Source organism: Meleagris gallopavo, chromosome 5, assembly GCF_905368555.1.
Source record: "Meleagris gallopavo chromosome 5, MGAL_WU_HG_1.1, whole genome shotgun sequence".
Classification (NCBI taxonomy): domain Eukaryota; kingdom Metazoa; phylum Chordata; class Aves; order Galliformes; family Phasianidae; genus Meleagris; species Meleagris gallopavo.
In genome coordinates this window covers 42,553,533-42,580,578 of record NC_139408.1, presented here as the reverse complement: position 1 = coordinate 42,580,578, position 27,046 = coordinate 42,553,533, and the positions used below count along the sequence as shown (strand labels likewise).

Here is a 27,046-nt window from a genome sequence, read left to right as displayed (position 1 = left end):
CCTGGTGGATTCTAACTGTTTGTTGCGTGTATAATTGTAGGTTATATTTAAAAATTGTTTCAGACCTTGGAGGTTGAATGGAGAGGTTAATCCCATTTAAAATGTAACATCTGTCAAAGCATTTAAAATCTAATTTAATGGCTCTGCTGCCTGACTCTCTGTGTATACACACAGAAAAAATGGTTAAATTACACAGGTTGTCTTGATGAAGCATTACCCACACTACCATCCACCTTTAATAAGTCAGTGGGAAGCAATAGGCTTGGCTCAAGGATGCTGGTACACTGTAAACATCGCTACAGGAATAAAATTGGTTGAAACTTTGCTAATGAAGGTTTTTTGCAACGTGAAGAAATTAGAAATGATGGAGATTACTCCTTGGGCACATTAGGAATCAAAATGAACCATAGTGCAAAATTTCAAACCATTTCCAAACTCTTAAAAAATCTTAGGATAAATGATTCCAGATGGATCAGCCTGTTTCTGGGAGTGAGATAATATTTAGAAAAGAGTTCTCTCTTCTGGCATTGTATTTTTTATCAGAGAAATTTTTGTTTCCTGGCCTGACTTCGCATGTCTCTCATTTGTGTTGGCAGGAGTGCAAACTGAAGCTGTCTGTATCTCTCCTTCAGAAGATTCTCCTCAAAGACTCATGCTGTGGATACATAGGGACAAATGGGTAAATATCTTCCTTCAGAATTCTTAGTTTATGACCAACATCTCTAGTGGCTTTCTCTTCATCTGCTCTGCCTAGATCCTGTTACTTTGTTTACATCATCATCTTCTATTTACATCCCGTTCAGAGTCTGCTGATGACATTAATTTGAAGCTGGACTTAAAATTAACTGTAGTTGGAGAGTCATGTTTTCAAACTGAAAAATTAAAGTTCAAGAATGTGTTCCTTCCTCTTACTCAAAAATATCAACTATCACCAAGTGCCAGAGACAATTTCTCAATGGTTATGTGTATTATGAATAATGACTATAGTTGAGATCAAAGTGCCAATCTTTACCAAGAAGTAAAGCCATTCACCTGGGGAAATGCTGTTTCAACGAAGTCAGTAATCTATCTGTTCAGTTATCCATTAATACTTACTTTTTTACCACTCCATTCTTACAAAGAATTGGCTGTATGCTTTTTAGTGTGTTGTTTCCTGTCATCCATTTTCACTGGTAAATCAACATCTCTTATTACTTCTTCCTTTTACATGATTCTACTTTGATTGAGGGTGTCTCAGTAGGATTGTGTATAAGAAAGACCATGCAGAAACTCTGTCTCCATTGGTTGATTGTGCAATATCCTGCCAGTGGAAAAAGCTGTTCTGCATTTTGAAATGTATAGCGTAACCATATTTAAACATCCCAAAATAGACAACTGCCAAGATGAATAAAGCAAAGAAAGGAAAGAAATGACAGTGACCTCTGTATTAGTTATAGAGTATGAACAAGAAGTGACATAAACAATCTCTTGCGCTGGAATATACATACAAAGCTGCTTGCAGGCAGAAGCTATGAGGTGCTTTAATTCCTATCAAGGTAGCAACCTCTTAAAGTCTTAGGCCAACATGCCATAGACAGGAACACTGCTTGTATAGTGAGGGAGGTCCTTGGTACTGTACTCCCAAATCTGCCACTGACTTGTTACATGATCGTGTGCTATTTATCTGTCTTAAGTTGTCTACAAAATGAAGATAGTTTTACCTATTTTATATGAATGTTGAGATTTACATTTATCATTGTTTTTTGTTGATGTCTGTAACAGGCTGCTTGTCATTATGCTCTTGTCTCATAATTCTCTATTGTAATTAGTTTTAAACTGGGCATATTTTGGCCTTCGTTTCCCAAAGACACTTCCTCATTTGCTATTCATTCTCTTGTCATAGCACTGCAGCAGTATACAATGATTAATCATTGCAATGTAACATATGCCAGCTCCTGAAGAAGTTGAGCCAACAGCACTCAGAATAAGTGAGTTTCTTAACATAACACATGGCTGATAAAATGGGAAAGATAAATGAAGCCCATAATTCCTTCACTGTTTGCACTTTCTGGTAGTGATGCATACCAAGTTGCTGAGTAGGATTTTAAATTAACCCCCCTTACTATTTGTCATAAGGAATATCAGATATATAAAATAAAGTGAAAGCAACCTTTAAAAATAGAGTGTAACCAAACACTACAGTTAAATGAGATCACTTTCCTTTTAGGTTTGTTACATTCAATCCGATTTTATGTAACAAGAATTGAAATTAAAAATTTCTCTGGTGCAGCAGAAAATATAAATGTAAAATACTATTAATGCTCTTTCATTACACGGTGGTTATTATCATGGCTGTCATTGGGGCTGCTACTGGAGTTGCTAAAGAACTGATTAGATGAAGCATTATTTCCAGAAAGGCCGTGCAAATTTTAATAAATTTGTGTTTTCTTTCATCAATCAATTTTGAATTTACTTAAATATTCTTGGATTTAAAGTCTCACAGGACCTCGGGATTTATTGGTTGCCTTCTTAAACATGGGTCAGCTATCATGAGAAAGAACAGAGGGGAAAGCAGAATCACAGACAGCACAGAAAACTGCTGACGGAATGGGAAGTACAAAAACTAGAATATGATGTGACTGCATAGAGAAAATGGGAGTGGAAAATGGTTAAGGTCCACTACCCTCAATAAACTGTACGTTCCAGCAGATTCTTTGGCCTTATTATTCTTATTATATAGAATTATATAGAATACAGCCCTTGTAACAACTTAAGAAACAGGCTAGCATTTGAATTCACAGATATGAGGTTTTAGGGACCTTGTCTGTTTTTTCAAATCCACAGAGAGTCTGAGAGATTTGTATGGGTTCAGAGTCAAGTAGGTGCCCCTTCTCTGCTTACAATATCATTTAGTAAAATCAAATAATATGCATAGACCACTAACCTGCAAACATATGGAAGGAGCTGTGGTCTGGGAAATTTCACCTGGCAGCTTATTTTTTCATTTAGTCTTTGATGTATATAGTGCAATTTTAGGAGAACAGGGTTATGAATATTGAGAATTAAGTTGGGACAGGAAGAGATTTTATAAGAAGAACAAAATTTAAAAAGCAGAGCATTTCTGGACTTGTCTACATATATTATCTTAAGAAGATATTCTGTAAGATTCTTTTGATTGATTTTGCATAACAGATTTTGATATTTTGTCTTAATATATAGCATCATAAAAGACACAAGTGAAAGTTTGATTAAGTTTTAATGAAATGGATTTGAATAGATTTTTAAGGGATTATAAGGGATCATTATGATCATCTAATCTGACCTACAGCAGGCTATCAAATATTAGACAGACTCTATCTTCAGAGTTGTACCTGTACTTAAACAATCATGTGCATAGGTACGGTAGTTGAAAATGCCAGATGCTAGGCAAGCAGGCAACCACATCAAAAAAGAATAATATCTTCTGGAGTTTATCATCCTGGGGAACAGTGGGTATTCTAAAACTGTATCCAAACTGTTTCTGACTACTTTAAAACTCACATTTTAGGAAAAGGTGTATTCAGCAACAATTACAATCCATATAATTTTAGCTGTGGGTAATTTTTCCCTATTATTAATTCTGCTTCTTCTGGTGGTCAGCTTAGTTGTTTCTTTTAGCTTGGGCTGGGCACAGAATTTTATGTGCACATACACTGTGTGACCCATGGGGAACAGAGAAGAAGAGAGGAGGAAAGCTGCACAGCCAGCAGGCCTCCTCAGAAAATCTGCCTTTGGAAAAACTGAGACTGTTGCAAGTACCATGCACTTTCTAAAAGTGGAAACTGCTTGTGACTGGCTGCTTGAAAATGTAGAGGAAGCCTGGAAAAGAATTAAGAGGATACAAACATGAAGGGAGGTGTTTTGATCTACACTTCTGCCAGGCATTTCCAGCCATGTTTTTGTTCTCTTTTCAATTCTTCAGAATGTGTCAGGAGAGTACTCTGTTGTCATGGTCTTAGAAAACACTCTCAAGGTTACCATCAGCTAAGTTTCCTTGCTTTACCAAAAGCAGATGAACAGAAGTCCCAAAGCCACTTACAAGTTTCTTCAATCCTTTGGAAACATAACTGCAGATTTTTTTGATTATTTATTTAAAATGTACCTGTGAGCTAAATACAATGACAGTCCAGGAAAAGAAAAGAGAAATAGTTGTTCAGAATTCCTTGATATCATGTGTTGTCCCTGAGTTTGACAGAATCTCCTTAGGGATGAAAGCATAAAGGAGGAAAAGAATGGTAACACAGGAAAAGCAACTTGAAGATACATTGTGCTTATACAGTCTGAAAAAAAATACCTCCTTGCTCTGAAAAGCTCACAATCTAAACAAGAAGAGAAGAGTAAGAAGGTTGACCTCTGATTATCTCTATATGCTGTGGACAAAATAACATGCCCACTGAATCATTCACATGGGGCTTGGCTGGCTTTGTAGATGGGCTTTTGTCTGTTTGCCACTATGTGTGTGGACCAAAGTTCTTTGAGCACTGTTAAACCTGTAGGAATGAATGACCAGAGTGTAAGAGGAGTACTGACCTCCTGGAAGTTGGCTAAAATTCTCTTTCTTGCTGCGATTTTCAATGCTATCAGGGGAGATAAACAAAAGTGAAGCTGCCATGAAGAGTTTTGTCTAGGTTATCCTCGACTCACTTTAACTATAAAGCACAGAAGAAGTAGGACAAGTTCTCACAGGGTCCTAAAGAGTGAGACCATCTGTATTATAATACCTTTTAAATACAAACTAGACACACAAATCATAATTTCTGCCCTACAGAAAAGAGAAAAAAGTTTTTAGGATTTTTAGAATTAGTTTTAGTCATAAAGCAAGCTTAAATTCTAGCTAGTAAATGCTTTTGCTTCAAAAAGGATGAGTAAGCAAGAAAAAGATGTGCTCTGATTTAAACCATATGACCATATCACCACAGTACACAGTTTGAGCTAGCACATCTTGGATATATCAGGGCTTAGTGGCATGAAATCTCGCTATGTAACTATAGCCAAATGATTTGAAGTCAATCACAGATTCCCTTCCCTCCCTGCCCAAATGCCTATTAAAAATCTCTGAAATATCTCCTCAGTGAAGGTTTTATCTGTAAGTTCAGTAAATACCACAGAGTGTCACAGAAATATAATTTACACACTCCCTCATTCTTGTTTTCATGTCTTTTCCTCCTTGGTAACACAGGGCATCACACAGTGCTGGCTGATCCTTGGGCTAGGATGCAGAAATACTTTTCTGGAGTGACATATCTCATGAGCTACTCTTGCCCCTGAGGCAGCTCAATTGCTGGGCAATGTCATTCCGTTTTCCCAGCAGAAAATTTCAATTTTGCAGAAACATTGTTTTCTATTGAAAAATAATTTTGACAGCTATGTCCCAAAGAGTCTCACCAGTCAGCTCAATCTGAAGGAAAATGAAGTTTATAACAAGGCAAAGCTCATCTAGCAAACAGAAAAAGAAATGCAAGTGGTGCAGCTGAGGACAGACTGATTGTTTGAGATAAGAAACAAACAATAATCTGTTGGCCACAAGTGGAATAAATAAAATACTGTGTTTCTGTAAGGATGTCTCCTGAAGCTGAGACATAAAATACAGGAACCTTACAAGTGTCTGTCAAACCAGCTCAACAGAATTAAGATGTATCTCCTGATAGCAGCAGCAGACTGTCAGCAATGTGACAGACTCTGAATAAATTGCTGTTTTCCAAAGATTTCTTCACAAACAGGAACATAAAAGTAAAAGACAATAATATAAACAAAAATTCTGCACACACTCTTTGCATTCGTCCCAGATTTTTAAGTGAGAAATACTTTTTCCAAATAAATATGTTTCCATGACTGAAGTCTCTTGGAAACTCTGCATTTATCATTGGTATATTTGCAAGCTGACCAAGACTGACAGCAAAGACTATATGCTGCTCTCCACTCTTGAATAGGTGTCATCTCTTCTGGATCACCCAAAACATGGAGGAAACTAATAAATCACTAAAAGCCTGAGCCTGGGGAGGAGAGGAAAGCTGACCTCATTTGTGAAGAATTTCTTTTTTACCAGACCTTCTGATAAATAACAAAGCTGTACTCCTACATGAGGAAATACTGGAAGAAGAGCGTGTGAGTGTGTGATTGAAATTTATTTTCTATGCTTTGTTTCTTCATCCAGGCTCTTCCTTAGCCTTATTCTCTTTTCCTGCCTTCTCCTCTTTTCCTGCCTTCTCATCCAGTTCTCTACTGTCCTCTGGCTTGCTCCCTCCCCAAAATTTATCAGGCTTCAAACTCCTTAAGCAGTTTCACCCCTTTTCCCTGATCTCCTTGCTCAGCCTTTCCCATTGTGCACCCCTAGAATTCTGGGTTCTGAATGGTTGGACAGTGAACCTGTGAAATCATTCATAGAACTGTTTCCAGAGCTGCTGTCACACAAGCTGCAAGCAATTAGATCTTTCAGGCACTTCCCCTAAGCTTATCTCCCCTGCATTCCTAATTTTTCTTCCAGTGCTGGTGATGTGTGAATATAGAGCTGTTTCTGAGCAACTCTGGTATCAAATGTATTTTAATCCATGAATCAGCTTTCTTCCCAGATTTGTTAGCCTGTTTGTTAGCCCAAACGATGGAAATGGGGCCATACTGCTACCCACAAGTGGGCATTCAATAGCTAGCTCAGGGCTCAACATGTTGTAAAGTTGCAGGCCTAACTCAGGAGGAACATCAGTTCTTTGCCTTTTATTTTCTTTCCATGACACCTGAAAAGGGCTTTCAGAGGAGTGAAATAGTGCTTCTTGTTTTAGTTTGTGATGCCCAGTTTGTATCATCCTAGAGTAATAGCTGTAGGACAAGTCTTTCCCATTTTCAGGCTGTGCATTTGCTCTGTCCTTTGTCTCCAGACCTTATCGTGTTAAGTGTAGCCTGCATTTTTCTCTGCAGCTCTGTGCGCTGTGTGTGCTGATTGTATGCAGATTTCTTGATGGTAATGTTAATTTTCCATCTTCTGAATTAACATAGAGCACAGGCTGAGTGGCAGTGCCACAGCAATAGTAAGTACTATTGCCTTAGATTCCCTGAATTTAGCTGCTGAATGTCAAGTAGAAAAACATTTTTTGCTAGTGCCTCAACTTCTCCTACCTTGCAGTAGAGTGTAGTATGCTTAGATTTGTGCCACTCCCTGAGAAATATCACAGCTGAGCTCAGCTAAGGTGGGGAAAAGCAGCTCAGTGCAGGTATGTAAAAATCCTCCTGTGACTCACAACACAAGAAATTTAAAGGTCTGTTTTTGTCTTTCCTGTGTTTGGTTGTGATTATAATTTGTAACAAGGTAAGATATAAACAGGCATGACTTGTTCTCATTCTGACTAGCATCCGTGGAAGTTGAACACCTGTTCTGAGCACCAGAGAGATGAGATGTACTTTAGAGAGTAGACATATGAGGGACACTGTGTTATGTTTCTAATGGTTCCGGTATCTGGAACCATCAGTGACTACAGTTTGAATTCCTATACCTCCTCTTGTTTCCCCATTTTTTGTCATTCTAAGACGTTAATATGATCCTCAATGTATTTATTTGACAGCCCCTCAGTTTCTTACATGCTACCAACTAATATCTGGGCACATCCTTCTTCAAGGTTTTGAGCTGGATTACAATACTGAATGTCTCTTTATTTTTCTTCTGTGCATGAATGTAGAAAGGGCATTAAGACCTGCTAGTATAATGGTGGGATCACAGAGCTGTATCTGACTTTTGTCTCTGTGTATGTGAGGGAGCCGACAACAAAGAAAGAGTGGTTTGTGAAGACAGACCCCATCAGCATTTCAATATTAGCTAGAAGCATATTGCTGCTAAGGGTGTCTGACAAGTTGTAGCATACATCTTTTTACTCGGATTTCTATTAGGATTGCTCTCTGTCCTCAGCTTCTAAAATGAAATGTTTTCACAGTGTGCATATTTTCTAAGGTTCTATCCAACATGATTTTCAACTTTTTTTTTGGCACTGTGACTTTATTGCCTATTTTATATGGGAAATAATGACAGGCTGGCCTAAACAGTGATCAGTGGCAAGACTCCTATTGATTTCACATTGCGACAGAATTTAGCTTAATGAATTCAATAACTTTTAGCATGTCTCAGACATCCACTAGTGCTATTATTAACCAGTCTGCTGCCAGCTGCCTGTACAATAGCTCCTTGTTCTTTTTTGCCTGTTGCTTAATCAAGAAAGTATTGTTGCCTGAGAACTTGGCAGGGACTGTAAGCCTGATTCAGATTTCATTTACTTCAGTGTGAACTTTGAGAAGTGTTGTGGACATTAGTGGTTTTATTCTGGGTTGCCTTTGTATGACTGTGATCTGTATATGCTTTCTTATTTTTAAATTTCTCTCAACATTTTTCACATTCACGGGGAGCTTTTATAACAAGTTCCTTAGATGAGAAAAATCTCTTTGCAGTGGATATGTGCATGTGTGTCAATGTGCATGTGTTTATGCATACTGCATAGAACATTAAATCTTACCCTTTTCATTTGCCTGGTCCCTGTAGGCCAACACAATACTAATTACCTTGGAAAATGATTGATGTTTGTGTTAAAGCCAATATGCAGGTGGAATGTGTGTTATAATTTTCCATTCTTTAATTTATCTGCTGTTAACAGCTGATTGCTGCTTTGCACAGGGGACTGTGAAAAGCTTTACCAAAGGAAATATCTGGATACATGCAAATTTAAATCACAATTGCATGATGGAAAGGCCTTTTCTTTTGTTAAGCTTTTTGTTTTTAATTTTTTTTCCCTGTATTGTTTGATTGTGTTTATGTCACTGGTCTGGAGGGGACCTTTCAGAGAGCTGACAAGTGGATGGGAAAGGGCAATGGAAGTGCAACCAAGTGAAGAGGTGAGTTAAGTCTGCTCAAACATTTGAAGAGACTGTGGTGAAAAAGATAACTTCTCATTTAATCCTTTGTGCTAGTGAGCAGCCATCTCAAGTCAAGTACTATTTAAAAAAAAGAGCAATCAAAGTTCATTAGTCATACAGGAATATATTATTTTCATCTATAACGTCCAGCATACCTCCAGGTTTTCACTGTGAATCCGGGACTTTGGAAGTGGTCAATGACATCAACTCACTCCGTTCCTAATAGAAAGTGGGAAAAATAAGACCTGATGTCTTTGGGCTGCCAACTTTGCACTTCCTTTCTTATTGAAATCACTAACTACCTGTTTCTTCACCTGCCTTGACAATCAAAGAGCTCTTACAGAGCCTTTACATTCTCTCATAATGCTCCTTTTATCATACATAAACAAAGAGAAATTGCTTAGGAGAATCAGAAATTTTACCTATCATGCACTTAAGCTCATGTCTCTGGACCCATCAAAAGGTCCTTATCTCCTCAGACCATTTCTGGCACTAGGATTTACTTCTATCTTTATCAGATAAGGGGGGCTGGGTGATACTATAGTATCTTCCTGCTAGAGTCTTTATGCTGTTCTGGTCTCCACACAAGGAGACATGGATCTTTCTGTATGGTTTTAATTTGCATGTTCTTTTGTTTGACAGATTAGAAGACAAGGTCAGTTACACAGGTAGGAAAAAGTACTAATATTTTGCTTTAAGTGGTTTACTGTATGTCAGAGTATCAATAGAGTAATTCATTATTCCACCAACTTTACTTTGAACAACTTAGAATCTCTTCTATCATTCCTCTTCCTTGAGCAATTGTTCTGAAATTATATTAACTCATAAAACTAAAGATGACAAGAACCAGGAGTGATCCAGAGGTTAAACTTCTGTCCTTCTACTTTGTTCACCCAACTCTAAGCAGATCATTCAGGCGGAGAAATCAAATGTGTCTGAAATCCTGGATGCCTCCTGTTGGCTCTGGCAATGAGCGTGGACAGCCACACCTGCCCAGTGGGACAGCTAGTTTTGGACACACCATGGCTAAGATAAGTAAGCCCCATAGTAATCACTTCCACATCAAATGCACCTATAATTACTTTATAGTACAACAACATTAGAAAAAAAAATTTCAACTACCAACACTGTTGTGTGCTATACTTCAGCCATTGGACTGAATCCTATAAATGTTCCACGGGAGAAAATCTCATTAAAATTAATGGCTGTGTTTTAGGCATAAGCATATTCACTATTCTCTTGTGGTTGTCATTTTTTCTTGTATTTCACTTAGGTTTTCTTGTTCTTCCTGTAGTTCAATAGTGAGGACTCTTTTCCCAAACTGTCCTCTCGAAGGGAGGCAGGGAGGTATATAATGTTTTAAATAAATATGCTGTGTATAGCAACAGAATAGTATAGAATTTAAAAGAAAACAAAACAGAAACTCTTGAGTGGTGTCTGCTTTGTGCATTTGTCAGCTAACCCAATCCACATGCTTGTTCATCAGGCTGCCTCTGCTGTTTCACTCTCTCCTCTTGTTTTATTTTAGCTATACTTAAAGTGCTTCATTTCCCCATGCTACATTTGGGTGTTTCTTTTGGGGTGCATTGCAGACTGTTGGGGATGGTTCCACAATCTTTACCTATCTGGAATATGGATAACTGAGGATCTTTTTTATTTATGGACTATGGCAATTATCCCTACTGGGACTGTTCTTGAGGAACTGATTTTTCCATGATTTTACCATCCTCATCCAAAATTTTGGTAATTTTCATTTCATGTAAAAAACAGTCAATCTTGAAAATTCAAGATCGAACCAAAACCTCAATTTATTTTTTTAATGGAGTTAATCCAATTTAACAGTTATCACATATCCTGAAGCAACATTAGTAAGTTCTTCAAATTTTGCAGTGATAAAATAGGAGATATTTTTTATCTTTATGCATTGTAGAAATACTAAAACTAAATTCTGCCTCGTTACTCACGGTACTATTTCTTACTTTGGCTACACAAGAAGTACAATGACAATCTTTCAATATTTTCCCATTACTCCAGTCTTTCAACTGCATTTTTGTTTTAGGAATGGTATAAGTCACAACCACTCGGCTTGCTTTCTTGCATGTATCATGTTGTACTTTTTCTTACCTGTGTAACTAATAGGCAGCATACCCCAGTGAATTTGATTACTGCCAATGAGGCTGGAGTTTATAACTCCTGCGGAACAGATCAATTCTAAAAACCAAGATGACTTCAGGAAGATAAGAAGGTAGGTGGGAAACAAATTGTCCTCTAGATACAAAACCTAATATTTAAGTGGAATATGTACAATGTCTCATGAGAGGTGTTTATATTATAGCAGAAGGAGGAAAAGCAATAAAATGAACATTTCAGTAGTGTTCAAACAATTTGTCATAGAACAGACACAAGTGTGTTGGCATTCTTGCAGATATCTGTTTCTGCATTCACTTGCCGTGCTGTTTCTGTTAGACCCAGGCAACTCATGATGCTTTAAGATTGCATGTTTGTAACCTTTCCATTTCAGTATGACAGAGTTATAATAGTGATGTGGGTGAAGGGAAAGGTAAACATTTAATTAAAGTGAATGGCATCCATCTTACACCTGCTAAAAAGCTCCTTGCCATTCAATCATATCAGGGAGATATTTCTTAATAGGCATTAAATGAATTTCTACAGTTTGTTCTGCACAATAGAAAACTATGTTTTCTCAGTTACTGTGTATCAACATCTGATTTAACAACACTGCTTATTTCCGCTCTTTTTTATATCCAGATTTTTCAGCAGCTCATTAGACGAGAAACAAGAACATAAGGCAGTTGTGGTACCTTGCATTTCTATTTGCTTACTAAAAATGGTACAATGGCTTTTTTTTTTTTTTCCAAGCCTATAGACTGTAAATATGAAAAACCATTTTCAGTCTGTTCTCTACTAACATTTAAGACTGTGAGAAAGAGTAGGCAAATATACTTGTGGAGACTGTGTGCTGTTCAGCTTCTACAGAGCAGATTGTATATTTGGGATTTTATGGGAGATAGAAGGGTTGAAAACACATTTCTCTACAAACATCACAAAAAATTAAAAAACCTAGGCACAAGACTATTCTTTTTTTTCCCAAAGATACAATTAGCAGTCTGCCTAAAAGCATTTGCAACTTTTCACAAGCACAAATTGTATTTCTTTGGTTTAGCTGATAAAGAGATCAAAGCAAATCAGATCCAAAGAGCTACACACTTCAGCATACATCAGATAAATAGTAAAATTCACCAAGAACTATCCAAGTTAGGTATTTAAGTAAGAAAAAAAACCAAAAGACAACAACAAACCATTGTACAGATGGTAAAGTACTGGGGTGGATTGTCTGAAGATGTGCTCACGTCCTTGGAGGCCTCAATTAGGCAAATATTTGTCAATAAGTATACATAAACCCCGTGTGGATAGGAGAAGAGCTGACCTTTTGAGGGCTCATATAACCACATTTTTCCATGATCTACAGTAACCATTGCTATTCCAAACTTTATGGCACCTCAAAATGCAAACTCGAAAACCTAGCACACTCAGAATGAAGTCATCGAAAAGAACTGGGGAAGTTCTGTGTTTTAAAACACAGGTCTAGGCATCTGATATAGCTCTTGGAAAGAATTTAGGTCTGCAAACCAAAATTATGGTTTTCCAGTCTCTGTTTCAGCTGCAACCTAGCTGTAGAGTATGTAACTTGGCTAAGTGTATGATGTTAACAGCTGCAATAGCACCTCAGCTTTGTCTGCTGTGAATGCTCAGAAACTTTTCTGCATGCGTGGAGTGTACTAGCTTGCCTCTGAGCACCTGAGTACCACATGCAGGGTTGTCCTCCTGTTCACACGCGTAATGATACACTCATACTGTGATATCAGCTCAGGCTATGCACAGGGTATGGTGATGCATATTTTTCTGTTTAAAGTTGGACAGAGAGAAAGGTGTGTTGTTGCCCTGTAGTTAAAAGAAGGCTGGGTCAAGCTGGTACCAGATAAAGCATGAGAGAGATCGGCAGTTTAGAAGGTCTTCTCATTAAGGATGATTCTTTTGTACATCAGAATGACACTAAGGTATGTGTCTCACTAGTAGTAAAACTAGTTTCCTGGTTAACAGTGAGAAGGGGCTGGCCATCCTTGCCATGTTTAATGGTCTCTGCTGAGAGGTTCTGCATGCTGGAAGGGCTGGTGGTAGAGGGCTGATGGCACTCTATGCTTTTCACAGGCAAGCATGGGGCAGCAGGAAGAATTGCTAAGGCAGAGATGGGAGTGCAGTCTGGGAGAGCACTGTGAAAGAAGAATGTATTAGCAGAGGGAGAAAGCCATTCTCTGCAATATTGGATATTATTCCTCTCCTGTTTCCTTCAATTAACATAGTAAGAACACAAAGGACTATTTTTTCCCCAATTCCTTCACAGAAGGAATACTATCTGTGTACTTAATGGATCAGAGGTCCATTTTCTAACAGGACAGGTGCCTAATGGCGTAAGCACAGTGGAGCTGCAGTGATTTGTTTTCAGCTAATTAGGGCTGTGATAACCTGAATTTAACCTGAAAACTTTCCTGCAGAGCAATGACTGGGCTTTTGCTAGTGCTGTTCTCCATGATGCTTCTGATAAACTGTTGCCAATTCCTGAACTAACTACTTTAAGGCACTTCAGATACAGCTGTGCAGTGGAGGTTGTGCAGTGACTAGCGTGAAGACACTTGCTGCAGGGCAACTTCTCTTCACAATGCTTTATTTTAGTTTTCTTGCCCTAAAGGTGAAGTACGTCGTAATGTTAATGATTCTTGACCAAATGAGAACAGAATCAATTGGCTGCTTGGTGGAAAACAAGCAAACAAATTACCAGCTCACCCATTAAATACCTGCATGCCTTTGCTACAATCAAATGGAAATTATTATACTTACTGAAATTATTATAGGAAATATGTATGTATGTGAACAAGACGTAATTTCCCACCTGGTTGAGAACATCAGGCAATAATTTGAACTTTCTGATTTCTTATCACACTTCAAATTTTCCTGACATAGAAAGATCTAGAATTAGAGTTATCAGCAGCTTTATTTTGTGAAAAATGTGCTCAGTTCTTCCCCACTCCTACAAACACAGAATGTTATCTCCTAAAGCCACGCAGGGCTATTACTCATTTCCTAGCAACATAAGGTTGTGCAGTCCATAATATGCTTAGGACATCTTATTTTATCTGTCACATGGTAAATTTAACTTTAAAATTAACATAATGTATTAGCATAACAAATTGACCTTCTGTCTCAAAATGTATGATGTCAAAAATCTGACTGCGGTAATATCTTTTAAGCACACTGGATACTTAAGCAATTTTATTACCTTGTCCATACATGCCTCAGACTAACATATTAACACATTACTGCTTTTATTGTTTTATTATCCCATTAATAAAGCTATAAGTGCTCTTTTATGTTAAATTTTACATTTATTTCTGTTGTATAAACCCACAAAACTCTTAACAAGATAGGCCTTTCAGGAGCTAATTGCTCTTGCAGTGGTAGGATTGGGATTCACGTCCTCAAACTTCAGGTCTGGAATTCATCTCCCATTTTAGACATTTTAAACAATTCTATGCAATCAAATGCCTGTCAGTGATTCAGCATTTTTTTCACACAATTTCTGTCTGTATCCATTAGGTTTTAAAAGCTTCCTAAATTTAGATAGATTTATTTCCCATCACACCCACATGTATGTGTTGTTTAAGTATGAATCCACACCCACGCCTTACTGCAAGGCAGTTCTCACATGCAAAATTGTAACCTATCGAACTTTTATGCTTAGGCATGTCTAGATCATTACTAGCTCAAACTGGCATATTTAAATCAAAGACCTGGAAGTGGGAACACATCTTCATCCTTGACAATAAAGTGCTAATCTCTGACACACAATTGTCCTGCTGAATCCCAGTTATCAGTACAACTGAAGAGTAATAGAAGTGTAGAGGACTTCAAAAAACTTTGACATCGTCTGCATCAACTCCCTACAGGTTAGCAACGAATTAAGGATCTGACTCCCTTGCTGCTGCAAGCTCCCGTCTACTGACTGGCCTCCGTGTTGACGCCCTCCTGAATCTGTGATACATTTACAGTTGCTTCTTACAGGATGACAAGAATTCATTAACTTCTCTGTGGTTGTCAGAACATAAATCTAGATCACTTAATGCGGGCTACTGTTCAGATGATAATCTCAAATTCAGATTTCTCACAGCATTGTCATCATGCAGCAGTAAACTGGTGCCACAAATAAGCAGGACAGACATCTCTTCTAGGCTGTTCTTAACTGTTGTGTTGCTAGTGGGATCAAACTATAAAACACACTGTCTTTTTCCTTCGTTGTTCATTTTTCACTGAAAATTAAGGCTACTATCTTGGTCTCTGATCCCTCATCCTCCTAGAGAATCTCTGGGTCAGCTAAGTGCTTCAGCCAGGGATGCTACCTGTTCTTCCACACAAGCAAAGCTCTTGGTGGCTTAATCAGCAATGTTGCTCCATTATCTGCTCTTGTACTTTGCAATGCCGAAAGAAATCAACACCTACCTCCCTCACAGCCTTCTGCATCCTCTACAAACTTTAATACTAGAAAGAGAGATCTCTTGGAAGGGAAAAAAGGATTTCCTGTCTTAGTTGTGAAACCTAACTGTCAATCAGCTTTGGCTCTAGTGCTGGCCAGAGACATCTAATGCCCTCTATGTCCAGCTGCCTGAATGGGGGATGACAATTATCACCATGTTTCCAAATGCTCTACAATGACATCTAAATATATCTGTAGGAATAGCAGCTTTGATCGTATATAACAGTGTGTCTCTGTCCTAAGCATAAATGTGGTCCATTCATAAGAGCTTACAGGAAAGAATAGAATTAAAACAAAAATTGGCAATGAAGTGAGGTTTCTGTACAGACAACCCAGAGAAATGGGAACATTTCAGAGCTACAAACAATTACATTAAAATAATAATGTTTTTAAATGTTTCTCTTTTGTTTATTAAATATTCCTCTTTATGTATGCCAAGCATAACAAATTATCTTGCTTTAAAGATAAATAAATAATTAAATTGTAGAGCAGAAAAAATGTAGCAGAGATTCACTTTTTTAATATGACTGTCTCTGTGGTATGTTTTTGTAGAATTATTATAGTAAGGATTGGATTACTTATTAGATGAATAGCTTTGTATCCGCTGATTTTGTAAACCCACCCATTTATCTTTTGAATAATTACTATGTTTGTAATTACACAGCAGGATTAATAAAATAGAAATTGGAGGGAAAAACAAGATACATCACAAAGATAAAACAACAAAAACATATTTATAGTCCCTTTTAAGGAGAAGTTTCTGCCTAAAGATTTCATCTTTAATTAAATTTATGCATTTTATTTATAGCTCCTTTTATTATTTTTTCCAGAACATGCTGACACAGCAGCGGTTTTGCTAATAGAATCTATGGTATTCCCATAATAAATATTATGGCAAAAATCCCCTCTGGACTATTCTCCTAAGTGTTAGCATTTTGAGAGTGCATTTAGGTTTGACCACCATGAATTCATGTATTGTATATTTGATTGTAAAATCATCATTGTTAAAATATATGACTTTAATAGGTCCTGAACTGGCACAGAAAAAACAGGCAGAGCTAACAAACATGGAGAGAAATACATGTATTTTGGCATAGAACAAATCTGTAGCCAGCTGCTCATCAAACTTGTGTTGTTCAGTGACTGAAATGATGTTCCTAAAGTTTTCCTAGGAGTCGTTAATTCCCAAGTTTGCTTGCTAGAACTGTCTCAGATTTGCTTGTGTAATGCTTTCATTGTTACTTTTTTTCTACCATCAGCTATGTAGCTTCCTAATTGAAGCAGATTTTGGATATGAGGTAAGTACAGGAGGAGGGGATGTTAGCAAGGTGAATAAAAGTTTATCTCCGAAAGGCCAAGTGCTGAGGAAGAAATGCTCTCTTAGTGCTGAATGACAATCTGGGCTGAGACTCATAAGGAACTTAAAAGTTCTGTGATTACCTCATTTAACGTATAAACAAAAGCAGATAGACTAAGTAGTATATTCAGACTCCACCTATTTTCTGCTATAAGCTCCCAGACAACAATTATTGCTGGATAAAAGGACAACAATGATGGCAGAATGTGAGCATGAGCAGGAAAAAGGGCAGATTTGTATGTGGGATCCTTCTTACAGAAAAAACGTTTTGCAGAAATAAAATGTAAGAGATAAAGGAAACAGTTAAGGCTGAAAACAAAGCACTACTGTTTCATAGAGCATTGCTGGGAATAGAAGGGAATTTTGGTGAAGGAAAGTAAAAACTGCTTGGTTTTTAAACAGCTTATCGCAGCAGAATAGAGGTAAGAGGCAATAAGAAAAAACAGTAATGTCTGAGATTGGAAAGAATCCACCGAACATATTGCTAAACTTTCTCTCTTTCTCTTCCCAAAATTATCAAAGGATAATTTTGAAATGGAGCCAGAATAAATTGGGAAGCAGTGAAATAATATAGGACTCTACGGAACATTTGTGTACATAGAGAGGGAAGAGAGATAATCTTCATAAGACGGAAAAACACTAATCAGCACTGTAAGATCAAGAGATTTAATTAGTAGGTTTTGAATACTTTCAGAATACTGGTACACTTAGATTGCACAGCTTAAATGCAGGCTTCCTTCTTCTAGGTGGCAGCAAATTCATGTTTTGTGACTTTTTTCACACAAAGATGTGCGAAAAGATGTGTGCCCTCAAAGATGTTTTCTAAAGCATTAACTTTCTTTTGTCTTAAAACAAACAAGCAAACAAACAAAAAAACCCACAAAGAGAGAAAAACAAGTTTCTTAACTGCCACTTCAGCTTTCTTTTACCCAGCCATCAAAAGTATGGTAGAAAGTGCACTTAGAATATTAAAACTTCTCCACACTTAGAGCAAACAGCTGTGTATTTTCTTTAACAGCAAAAGAGAAAGAGGGGAAAAACCCAACAAACAAACAAATACTTTCTTATCAACTTGTGTTTCGGGTGATGCGAACTTTGTAAAACTTCAATTTAAGGAAGTCAGAAAGTTTAGATACGGTTGATATTGACACAACAAAAATTAGTTGGTTTCAAGACGACAGTTCCTGGTCTATTTTATACAAGTTTGTGGTGAAAGATATATGGTGAAATATGTTAAAATATAGACACTCATATGCAGGGCAATGCTGACAAGGTGGCAGTACAGTCACTAGGGGAGCTTGTTTTGGTTTGTTTTTATTATCTGCTTGCAATTCCCAACACTAAACATATGAAGTTATATGCAGTAGTTTCAGCTGTGTTGTATGATATACCTCTGCAAACACAGCATATGCGAGAGAAGGAAATGTATATTTCAAGGTATGTTTTTTAAACCTGAAAAAAATTGGGGAGATGTGAAGCAAGAAGTAGGTGGTGGTGAAGTAGAGCTAGAGATATGTCAACAGATGTTTTTTCCTCTATAGTTTCTGAATTTAAGAGATTTCACTGGAAAGAAATGTAAGTGTACTCTGTCAAGATATGGAGAGAATCTGGACAGATTATTAAAAAAGATGTCAAAGAGCAAGTGGATAATATCAGGATCGAAGTGATAGATGGAAAGGAGAGCCAGAAAGTCAGGAAGAAAAGATCAAGATTTCATTCTTAATGTGTTGTTGTGTTGATTTTTTTCTCCACAGGGGACATACCCTGGGAGAGACCAGGAATGATCCGTATAAATAGAGAAGGAATGGCTAATCAGATCCTTCATTTTGAGCACACACTCGAAACTAAGCTTGTCTCACTGAGACACTTTGAACAAAAGATAAGATGGATATAAGTGTTGCAAGCACTAGTAGACAAATGTCTGACTAGCTGCAACCTAATTCATCACCTGTTAAGCAATGACAGTTAACACCAGGTCCTTCCATCAAAGTCCCAGTGTCACTTGCTAGAATGTGCATGAGCAACTGTGCATCAAACTGCACAACAGAGAACAGAAATCCCTGAAGAACAGAAAAGGTCTCCACTGTATAACATTTGATAGGCTAAACTGTATAGATCAGGTGAGTAAAGCCATGCTTTTCACACATTCCTCACAGAAGATATCTGACTTGTACTCATCATGAAGCAACCATTCAAGTGAAGCAAGGTCCTGATGAACATCCTTCACTGCCTACTGGGGATCTGGAAAGTCAGAAAAGAAGGCAATTTAAGAAAAATATTGCTTTGGGAAAAACAGAGGTGGCATAATTCATTTCTGTAGTGAGAAAATGGAGCTGTTAGCATCCTTTGCCTTCCTTTGAGTCAGTGCAACCTTCTGTGCATTCTATTCAAAGTTCATGGAAATTGATACATTTCTGGAATTATTTTGATCGGCTGGCATTTTACGATGGGAAAAATATAATTAATTTTAAGGTGCCATAAACTCTTGTGAAGAATACTTTTTTAATATATATATATATAGTGGGGATTTTATTGTGTTTTACTGTTATTTAGAAACAATAGCAAAATTTAAATGTTTTCAATTGAGAGTTCTGGCTTCCCACACTTTATATTTAAATCCAAGCTACCACAGCGTGGTTCTCTCACACATTGTACTTGATCCTTTTTGCCTTATTTAGGTTAAGAAGCAGGCAGCTCAACTCTACCTCTTGCTGATGGCAAGCATTATCTGCATGCTTTGCTTTCCTGCTATTCACGATGACTATTAATGAACGTTTCCCTGCCCGCAACAGGGAGATTGGAGCTCAATAATCTTTAAGGTCCCTTTCAACCTGAGCCATTCTATGATTCTGAGATTCTATGATTCTTTACCCCAGCATAACTTGACTGACAGCAGATAAGTACAGCTAAATAAAGCATTTGATAAGAAATATTCCCTTGTCTGGATACTTAAGAAGGAGGGAAAATAGTAAAATATTTCAGATTTATTAGGGGCCTTTAGATGTATTGTGCAGGTTTGCACGTTCAGTTATGTAATTTAATGACTCTCATGTGGTATTCCACATTATGTTTCCAAATGAGAGAGAGGGAGCTGCATCCAACTGTTTTAAATGTGACTACATTTTATCAAGGATTTCTGGTGGCAATATTACTCCAACAACTTGTGCATGTCGTCAAAATCTAGAGGTAGAAACATAGCACTCTCTGAGTATACTTTATTATTTCACAATAATTGGATACCACTGGACACCTAATGAAAATTTACATTAGGCAGATACCCAGTGTAAATGTCACGCTTATTCAGTCCTTTTCATTCTTTCTTGGCTGCCTCTGTGTACTTGTTCTAATGTTTTTAAAAGTATGATTTTTAATGTATTTTTAGGAAATTAAAATATCTAGGGAGTATTGAAGTGTCTTTCAGCAGAAAAATAATTAATTGCAGTACTGGGAATTAGATATTTACTTTAAAGTCAGTAGGAGTTTGTTATCATTAGCAGGTTCAGAGCAGTGGTTCAGAGAAATGATAAAAAAAACTTTTTCCTAGATTCTTGTATCTCCAAACCGTGATGTACTTGTTTAAATTTATACATGTGAGTAGTCTCACTGAAAACTCTCTTAAACCGGAGTACAAGGAAAACCATTTGCAGAATAAACCCTTGGTTTGATTATATCTGACTCATCTTAAATCTGCAAAATATCTTCTTGAACATTTTTTTCTGAAGTTTTGAAAGCCCCTGTGAGTACTGGATGAAATTTCATAGTTCTTATTTCAGCTGAATGTAGCTTGGCCTTCTTTAATGAGAACAATGTTTTGTTTTCAAAATAATAATTGTAATGGAAGGTGTTAGGGAGTTTTAATGGGATGTGTTTTCTAATATATAGCAGTAATACTTTATGATTTTTATAGTGCCTTTCATTGTAGGCTCTGAAAGTGCTTCAATAATGTTTTAGTCTCACATCACCCGAAGTGTAATGATATCGTGCTTGTTTTACAGAGAGGAGGGTAAAACTGAGAATGAGCTGTGAAATTGAGAATCCCATCTAGAGTCTACAGGGCTAATGGCTATTCACAGACTCATTCACACAACACACACAGTCTCTTCTCATATACTTTTAGCCATGTTCCTTTAGATGCACTTTTATGGCTGACCTGAATTAGTGTTGTGAAGATAGCAGCACCTTTGACTTTGCAAACTATTTCTGGTTAGAAAATGCTCATTCAGTTTTGCTTTTATTGTCCTAAACAGGACTTAATATATGTGCTAAAACCAGTCCTGTGTTTAAGTGCTTTTTGATTCAGCCTCTATTTGAATAATAGAGATGAATTGTGGCAGAAAAAGGGTTAGGCTTCATTTTTTGAATGGAGACCACCAAAATCCATTCTCATCTGAGCACTGACACCTGGCAGACAGACTGATGTAAATGCATGTAAAATGCCTATTTAAATATTCATTTTCTGTTGCACAGAGCTAAAAGCAGAGTTCAAATTGCTTATCTTTTTTAAGAGAGAAGCCATTTCTGTAGTCTTATATTGATGTGTTTCATGATGAAATGCTGATAAACACTACTTGAAATATTTTCCTGCTTTCTTTCTGATTCTGAAACTGTTGCAAGCCAAAAGGTGAACTGATAGTTCTGAACACTGCCTATATTTTCCTGTTTCACACAAATATTTTGTTACAGAATGTGAAAGAAAATGATTTTTACCTGTACAAATTCAGTTTTTATTTCTAATAGACTGATCTAACTTGAGTAAAATAGCATATAATTACAGAGAAAATATATATTTTTACTTCATAGCAATTCTATTCTGAATGTGCATACTGATGAAAAAATAAATAAAAACACACTAGAGAATTGTGAAGAAAATGTATCCACAGAGTGTTTTTTTTTTCCTTTCAGTGTAGTCTTCAATTAAACAGAGACTTATTATAATCTTTGGTATGCTTGACCAGTGTAAAAATTAACAGAGGGTTATTGTACCAAAAAGGGAGTATTTCAAGCAAATAATCCCATTTTAAAATATTTTTAAAACCACACTTTTTTCAGTATATTTTGTTGGTGGTTATGGTGGCATGTTTGATTAATGAGCTGTTTTATTGGTAATGCAAATAATGTGTAATGTCATAAGACCCATATGTTGTAGATTAGAGAGGTATTAAACCTACCTTGGCACAAAGTGAAAAATCTAAAATATCCCTCTGATAAAATATATTATTCTAGAGGAACAAGACATGTTGGCATTGCTTGTATTTATGCTTTTGATAAATGACATGTCATGTTTACTTAGTTTCAGTATCCAATAAAAATCTATTCTTTCTCATACTTCGCTTCTCTTTTTTTTCTGGATTGCTACTGTAAATTCTATTTCCAGTGGTCAGCAACAGTCTGACAGCAGGCTGCATGCTACCTGATAGTAATAAGGACATGAAGGAAGACAGCACTGTCTAATTTTCATAAGATAATTTTTGTATTTATTGTCTTTTGTCTAGAATTCTACAAACAACAAAATTGGGAAGGTGCACATGCAGGAAGCATGATGTGAAGGATCCTCAGCAAAAGCCCAAAACATACAATGGAAATTCACTTGATTCAACATTGCACAGTAAACCTGAATTGCAGGTCAGTGTCTATTTAAAGATTCACTAAGATTCTGGGGCCTTTGGAAAAAGTTATTTGGGAAATTATGATCTAACTTCTGAATCTAGGTTGGAACAGTATTTAAAAAAAAAAAAAAAAGAACAAGCAAACTCAGAACCATGTAAAACTCAATGGTTTAAGTCAAATTTTACTTGGAGGTTTTGAATTCTTTTGACATTCAGTGATTGGGTAGAATTCAGAAAAAGCTTTGTGATCACTATGCAATAAAACTGCCAGGTTTCATGTTATTCTCTCCAGATTTATGCATAATCTGGAGAAAAGTCTGGCTCTCAGGATTATCTGTTCCAAGGCCAAAAATGGCTACTTCTGGTGATAAAATTCCAAACAAGAACTACATCTCACAGGAATACAACTGTCTCCTTTTCAAACTTGATATTTTCTTTTCTCTTTCCAGTAATATAAGCCTGGTCCTCCTTTTCTCTGTTTTTTCCATGTTTCTGTTGTCTTTGGTAACCCAGGAAATGCTTTCTTAATGATTGTGACCATTCCAGACAGGAAGATTTCCACCAGAATTAGGGACCTTCAATTAAGAAAGTAAAATACACCACCATGTGGAACTTCATATATTGTCTGCCAGCCCATTTCTAGAATTCTTGATCATACACGTGTGAAAACAACCATCTATCTCCCCTCACTCAGAATAAAATGTGAACAGATGTAATTTTGATCAGGATCATCAGCAAAAGTTACTTCTGAATGGAGAAGAAATAGATGTAAAATCTTTAATGCTCCTTAACAGCATTTGTTTTTACACTTGCATTTTCCTCTGTTACCGTGATCATAAAGAAAGCACACTTCAAAAGCTGATGATTCCAATAATTACAGTGGTCTTCACTTTCCCCTGCAGTACTAAAATTTAGTCTGTGGATTCAGATAAAAATGAGCTCTTCAATAAAGATGAGAGTGACAGCTGGTACCAGTTAGGCATAATTTACTGCTGCTTTTTCATCTTGGTCAACAGCATCCCTTTAAGGTCATCAGGTAAGACCACTGCTCTTGTATCTCACAGGTTCCTCTGAGACATTGTAGCAGTAGCTCTTTCTGAGGTCCAGTGGCAAAAGTTGTTTTGTACTCTGTCTCAGGAAAAGATACTGCTGGATGATGTAACCTTGGGCTCCAGCTTCTGCTTCCACCACTTTCTTTACAGTACATATTCATCTGGAAATGATCATCTGGGCCCCAGCCTTGCAAACACTTATGCGTGTGCTGTACTATGCTGCAGTAGATTTCTTCACAGAAATCAATGTATTTGTTTGAAAGATTAAGAATGTGTCTATGTGTTGACAGGATTTGGGCCCTAGTCAACACAAGAGGATTTTAAAATACCAAGGTGGTTGTGGTGGGGAGGGGAGGTTTTGCAGAGAACAGATTTCATTAGCCAGGGATACGGTTTTCACGTAAATGTGCTTTTACAATAAACAAAACTGAAAATGTATTTTATGGCAAGTAAATACTTCTCCCTAAGATGTCTCTCATCGTTTTCCTGAAAGACCTAGCAATGCATTAACCACAGTATTTGTTTATTCATCTTGGAAACATCATACCTTTAAAGAAAAAAAAAAAAGAAAGAAAGAAAGAAAAATATATATATATATATAAATACTTATACATATATTAATAAAATTAATAAAATGATCATGTCTAAAGAATAGACATTGACAGATTTGAAATAATTATGTAAATTTGCCCTATTTAAATGCACTTTTTTCAGACTTACAATCAAAAGAAAGAAAACACCTTTAACCAATCCTTAGTGATTGCTGAGGAAGAAATACCTACACACCTGCATTAAAACTTAGCACAATGTGCTATAAAAACCTCATTTAACATCCAAGCTGCCTTTATAGCAGCATTAAATGTGCTTCTATACACATTGAGTAAATTACATACTTATAAATGACTCATTTATAATAGCTGCAGGCTGACAGCAACAGTGAAAGCTGAGGTTTTTTTTAACTTGTCCTTTTTGATGTGGTTTTCCTTATTTGAGCAGCTGATGATCTTGAACTGCTTGTTGACGGAAGACGTAAAAGGTAAGGAAGTATTCTTAATACACCTCCTTTTTCATTTTTAACGCTACAGTAATCAAACATGCCTCAAACTGGAATTTTATGGCAGCAGGCACTGTCATCTCTCTCTCCAGCACATTTCTGCTGGAGCTAGCATTGAATGGTTATTGATGGGTCAATAATGTAAAATTCAAAAATCCTGTTACGATACCTCGGGAGGCCAAAAGACACTATATTGCTTGCTTTTTCCTCGTGAAGAATCATAACATGAATCTAGTTCTTTAGAAATGTTAGGACTAGTGTTCCCTGACAACAAACTGGATCAACAAATGAGACATATATCTTACTTGAATTTAACTAGACAAATATATATTTTGTCATACAGAAGGAAAAGCTCACAGTACAGGTCTTAGGGAGAATGAAAATAACTACCAAGTTCAGCTACTTTTATTGAGCATTACAACAGTCAATTAGAAATTATGAGGTTGGTGATGCTGATTCCTCACATTTCATCATATATGCTGCTTCATTTTTATATTTTTGGAGGTCAGCTTAACTTTGTGTATCTGATCCCACCACAAAACTGAGAGCCTTAATAATAAGAAAGATCAAATAAATAAAGTCAGGCTGCTAGATACAAAATTGAAAATAAGAATATAAGGAATAAGTCACTTGGCACGTTAATCATATCCTTAATGGCAAGATACCTTCCTGTATGCTTCAGAATCTGTCACCCAAATCCTCTAATCTTCCTATAAAGAATCAGCATTCCAAGTGACATATCTGCCAGAGACCTCCCGCTGCTGCAGGTCTTCATCTAGTCTGTCAAATCTATGAGAGAGACACCATGATACCATCCCACTTTTGGGAGTATATGCCATTACTGCTTCTTCCTCTCCTTCTCTCTTATTTTGTTGTGTTACCTACTAGTTTGGGTAATGAAGCTGGTACTGCTGTTTAGGAAGTCCATTTTGCTTGTTCTTTCCCTCTAAGCCATTAGGATGTGCTTCTGACATGTCTGCAGTGCTAGGGTAACTATATTGTTGGGCTATATACCTAATCACTGAAATGATCAAAGAACTGGGGACAGAGAGAAGAATTTAGAAGAGGAAGAACTTCTAAAGTTTAGCTCACCACCACAGCAATCCAGACTGACCCGCTTCTGTTCACTCTTCCATTTAAATGCAAATAAGCCTAATTAGGAGGAGGATTTAATGACTGTTTACATGAGTTGATAGTGAAAGGACAAGAGGGAATGGTTTTAAACTAAGACGGGAGATTTAGGTTGGATATTAGGAGGAGGTCTCTCACAGAGAGGGTGGTGACACACTGGAACAGGTTGCCCAGTGAGGCTGTGGATGCCCCATCCCTGGAGGCAATCAAGGCTGGATGTGGATCTGTGCATCCTGGCCTAGTGGTTGACGATACTGCCCATGGCAGGGAGGTTGAAACTAGATGATCTTTGAGGTCTTTTCAAACCCAGGCCATTCTATGATTGGAAAACTTTTACTCTTTAAATGCAGAAGAATCTATCTCTAGATAACCTTACATCCTGTATGGAAGAGGACCCTGTAACCCTTGCACTGAGATCATGTGTTGTGGCTGACCTTGATTTAAATATTCAGGTCATAGAGAATCTACCACATCCCCTAGTTTTGTCCCAGTGCTTCATTAGTTTTGAATGGTCATTGTAAACCATTAATTTTTCAGATTGCTCATCTTTCTAATCAGAGACTACCATGTGATAGCACAGATGATTATAGACAATAATGAAGACTTCAGTAGTAAAGTTTTGTAGTGTTCTTAGATAGTTAAGTCTTTCATTATGAAGTGTGTACAGAATTTTCCAGAATAGAAAGAGGCATAAGAGGAGAAAAGGAAGTCTGCATGACACTACATACTAAGTACAAAAAATAAAATGAGAAATGCTTAAGGAGAAAGCTAGTCAAAGACAATGTGAAGGAAGATGGGTTGAACTTATATGTGAAGTAGAACAGAACATTTTTTCAAGGACCAAGTCCATCTACCTGAATGTGTGAAAGAGGCAGGCAAATCCTTCCCCTTATTTTCTCTAAATATTTCATATGTTTTTATTAAACATGCTGCAACTCTGTTTCTACCATCTGAGAATTTATAATCAATAATACTCTAGTCCTAACAGGAGGCATTTCTTAGAATGACATTTTGTTCTCACAAAAGCTGTGAAAAAAGCAAAAGTAAAATTCAAATTTTGACCTGGAGACTGGATTTAAAAAGTTACATCTATTTAGTATGAAGTGTGACATGTGTATCTTCAGAATCCTTGTACTACATATTTAATAAGTAAACACATAGTGTTCAGAAAAGCAAAGATGCAACCAAACAGCAAAAGCTTCAAATTAGCAAAGTTGCTCCAAACAGATCACAAGCTAACCTACCTTTAGTCAGAAACTGCTGGAAATAATGACTTGTTCATTTGACCCTAATGTCCATCAATAATGAACTGCAACTTCTGGAAACAAGCCC

The 27,046-nt window shown here is 36.9% G+C and overlaps 1 long non-coding RNA gene across 1 annotated transcript; it reads left to right on the top strand.

The window, feature by feature from the left end:
• The first annotated feature begins 6,024 nt into the window (after positions 1 to 6,024).
• Positions 6,025 to 10,023, top strand: LOC146544335 (uncharacterized). The gene is made up of 3 exons (XR_014883286.1): positions 6,025 to 8,886; positions 9,550 to 9,575; positions 9,815 to 10,023. It is a non-coding gene; the product is annotated as an uncharacterized LOC146544335 (long non-coding RNA).
• The last annotated feature ends 17,023 nt before the right edge of the window (positions 10,024 to 27,046 follow it).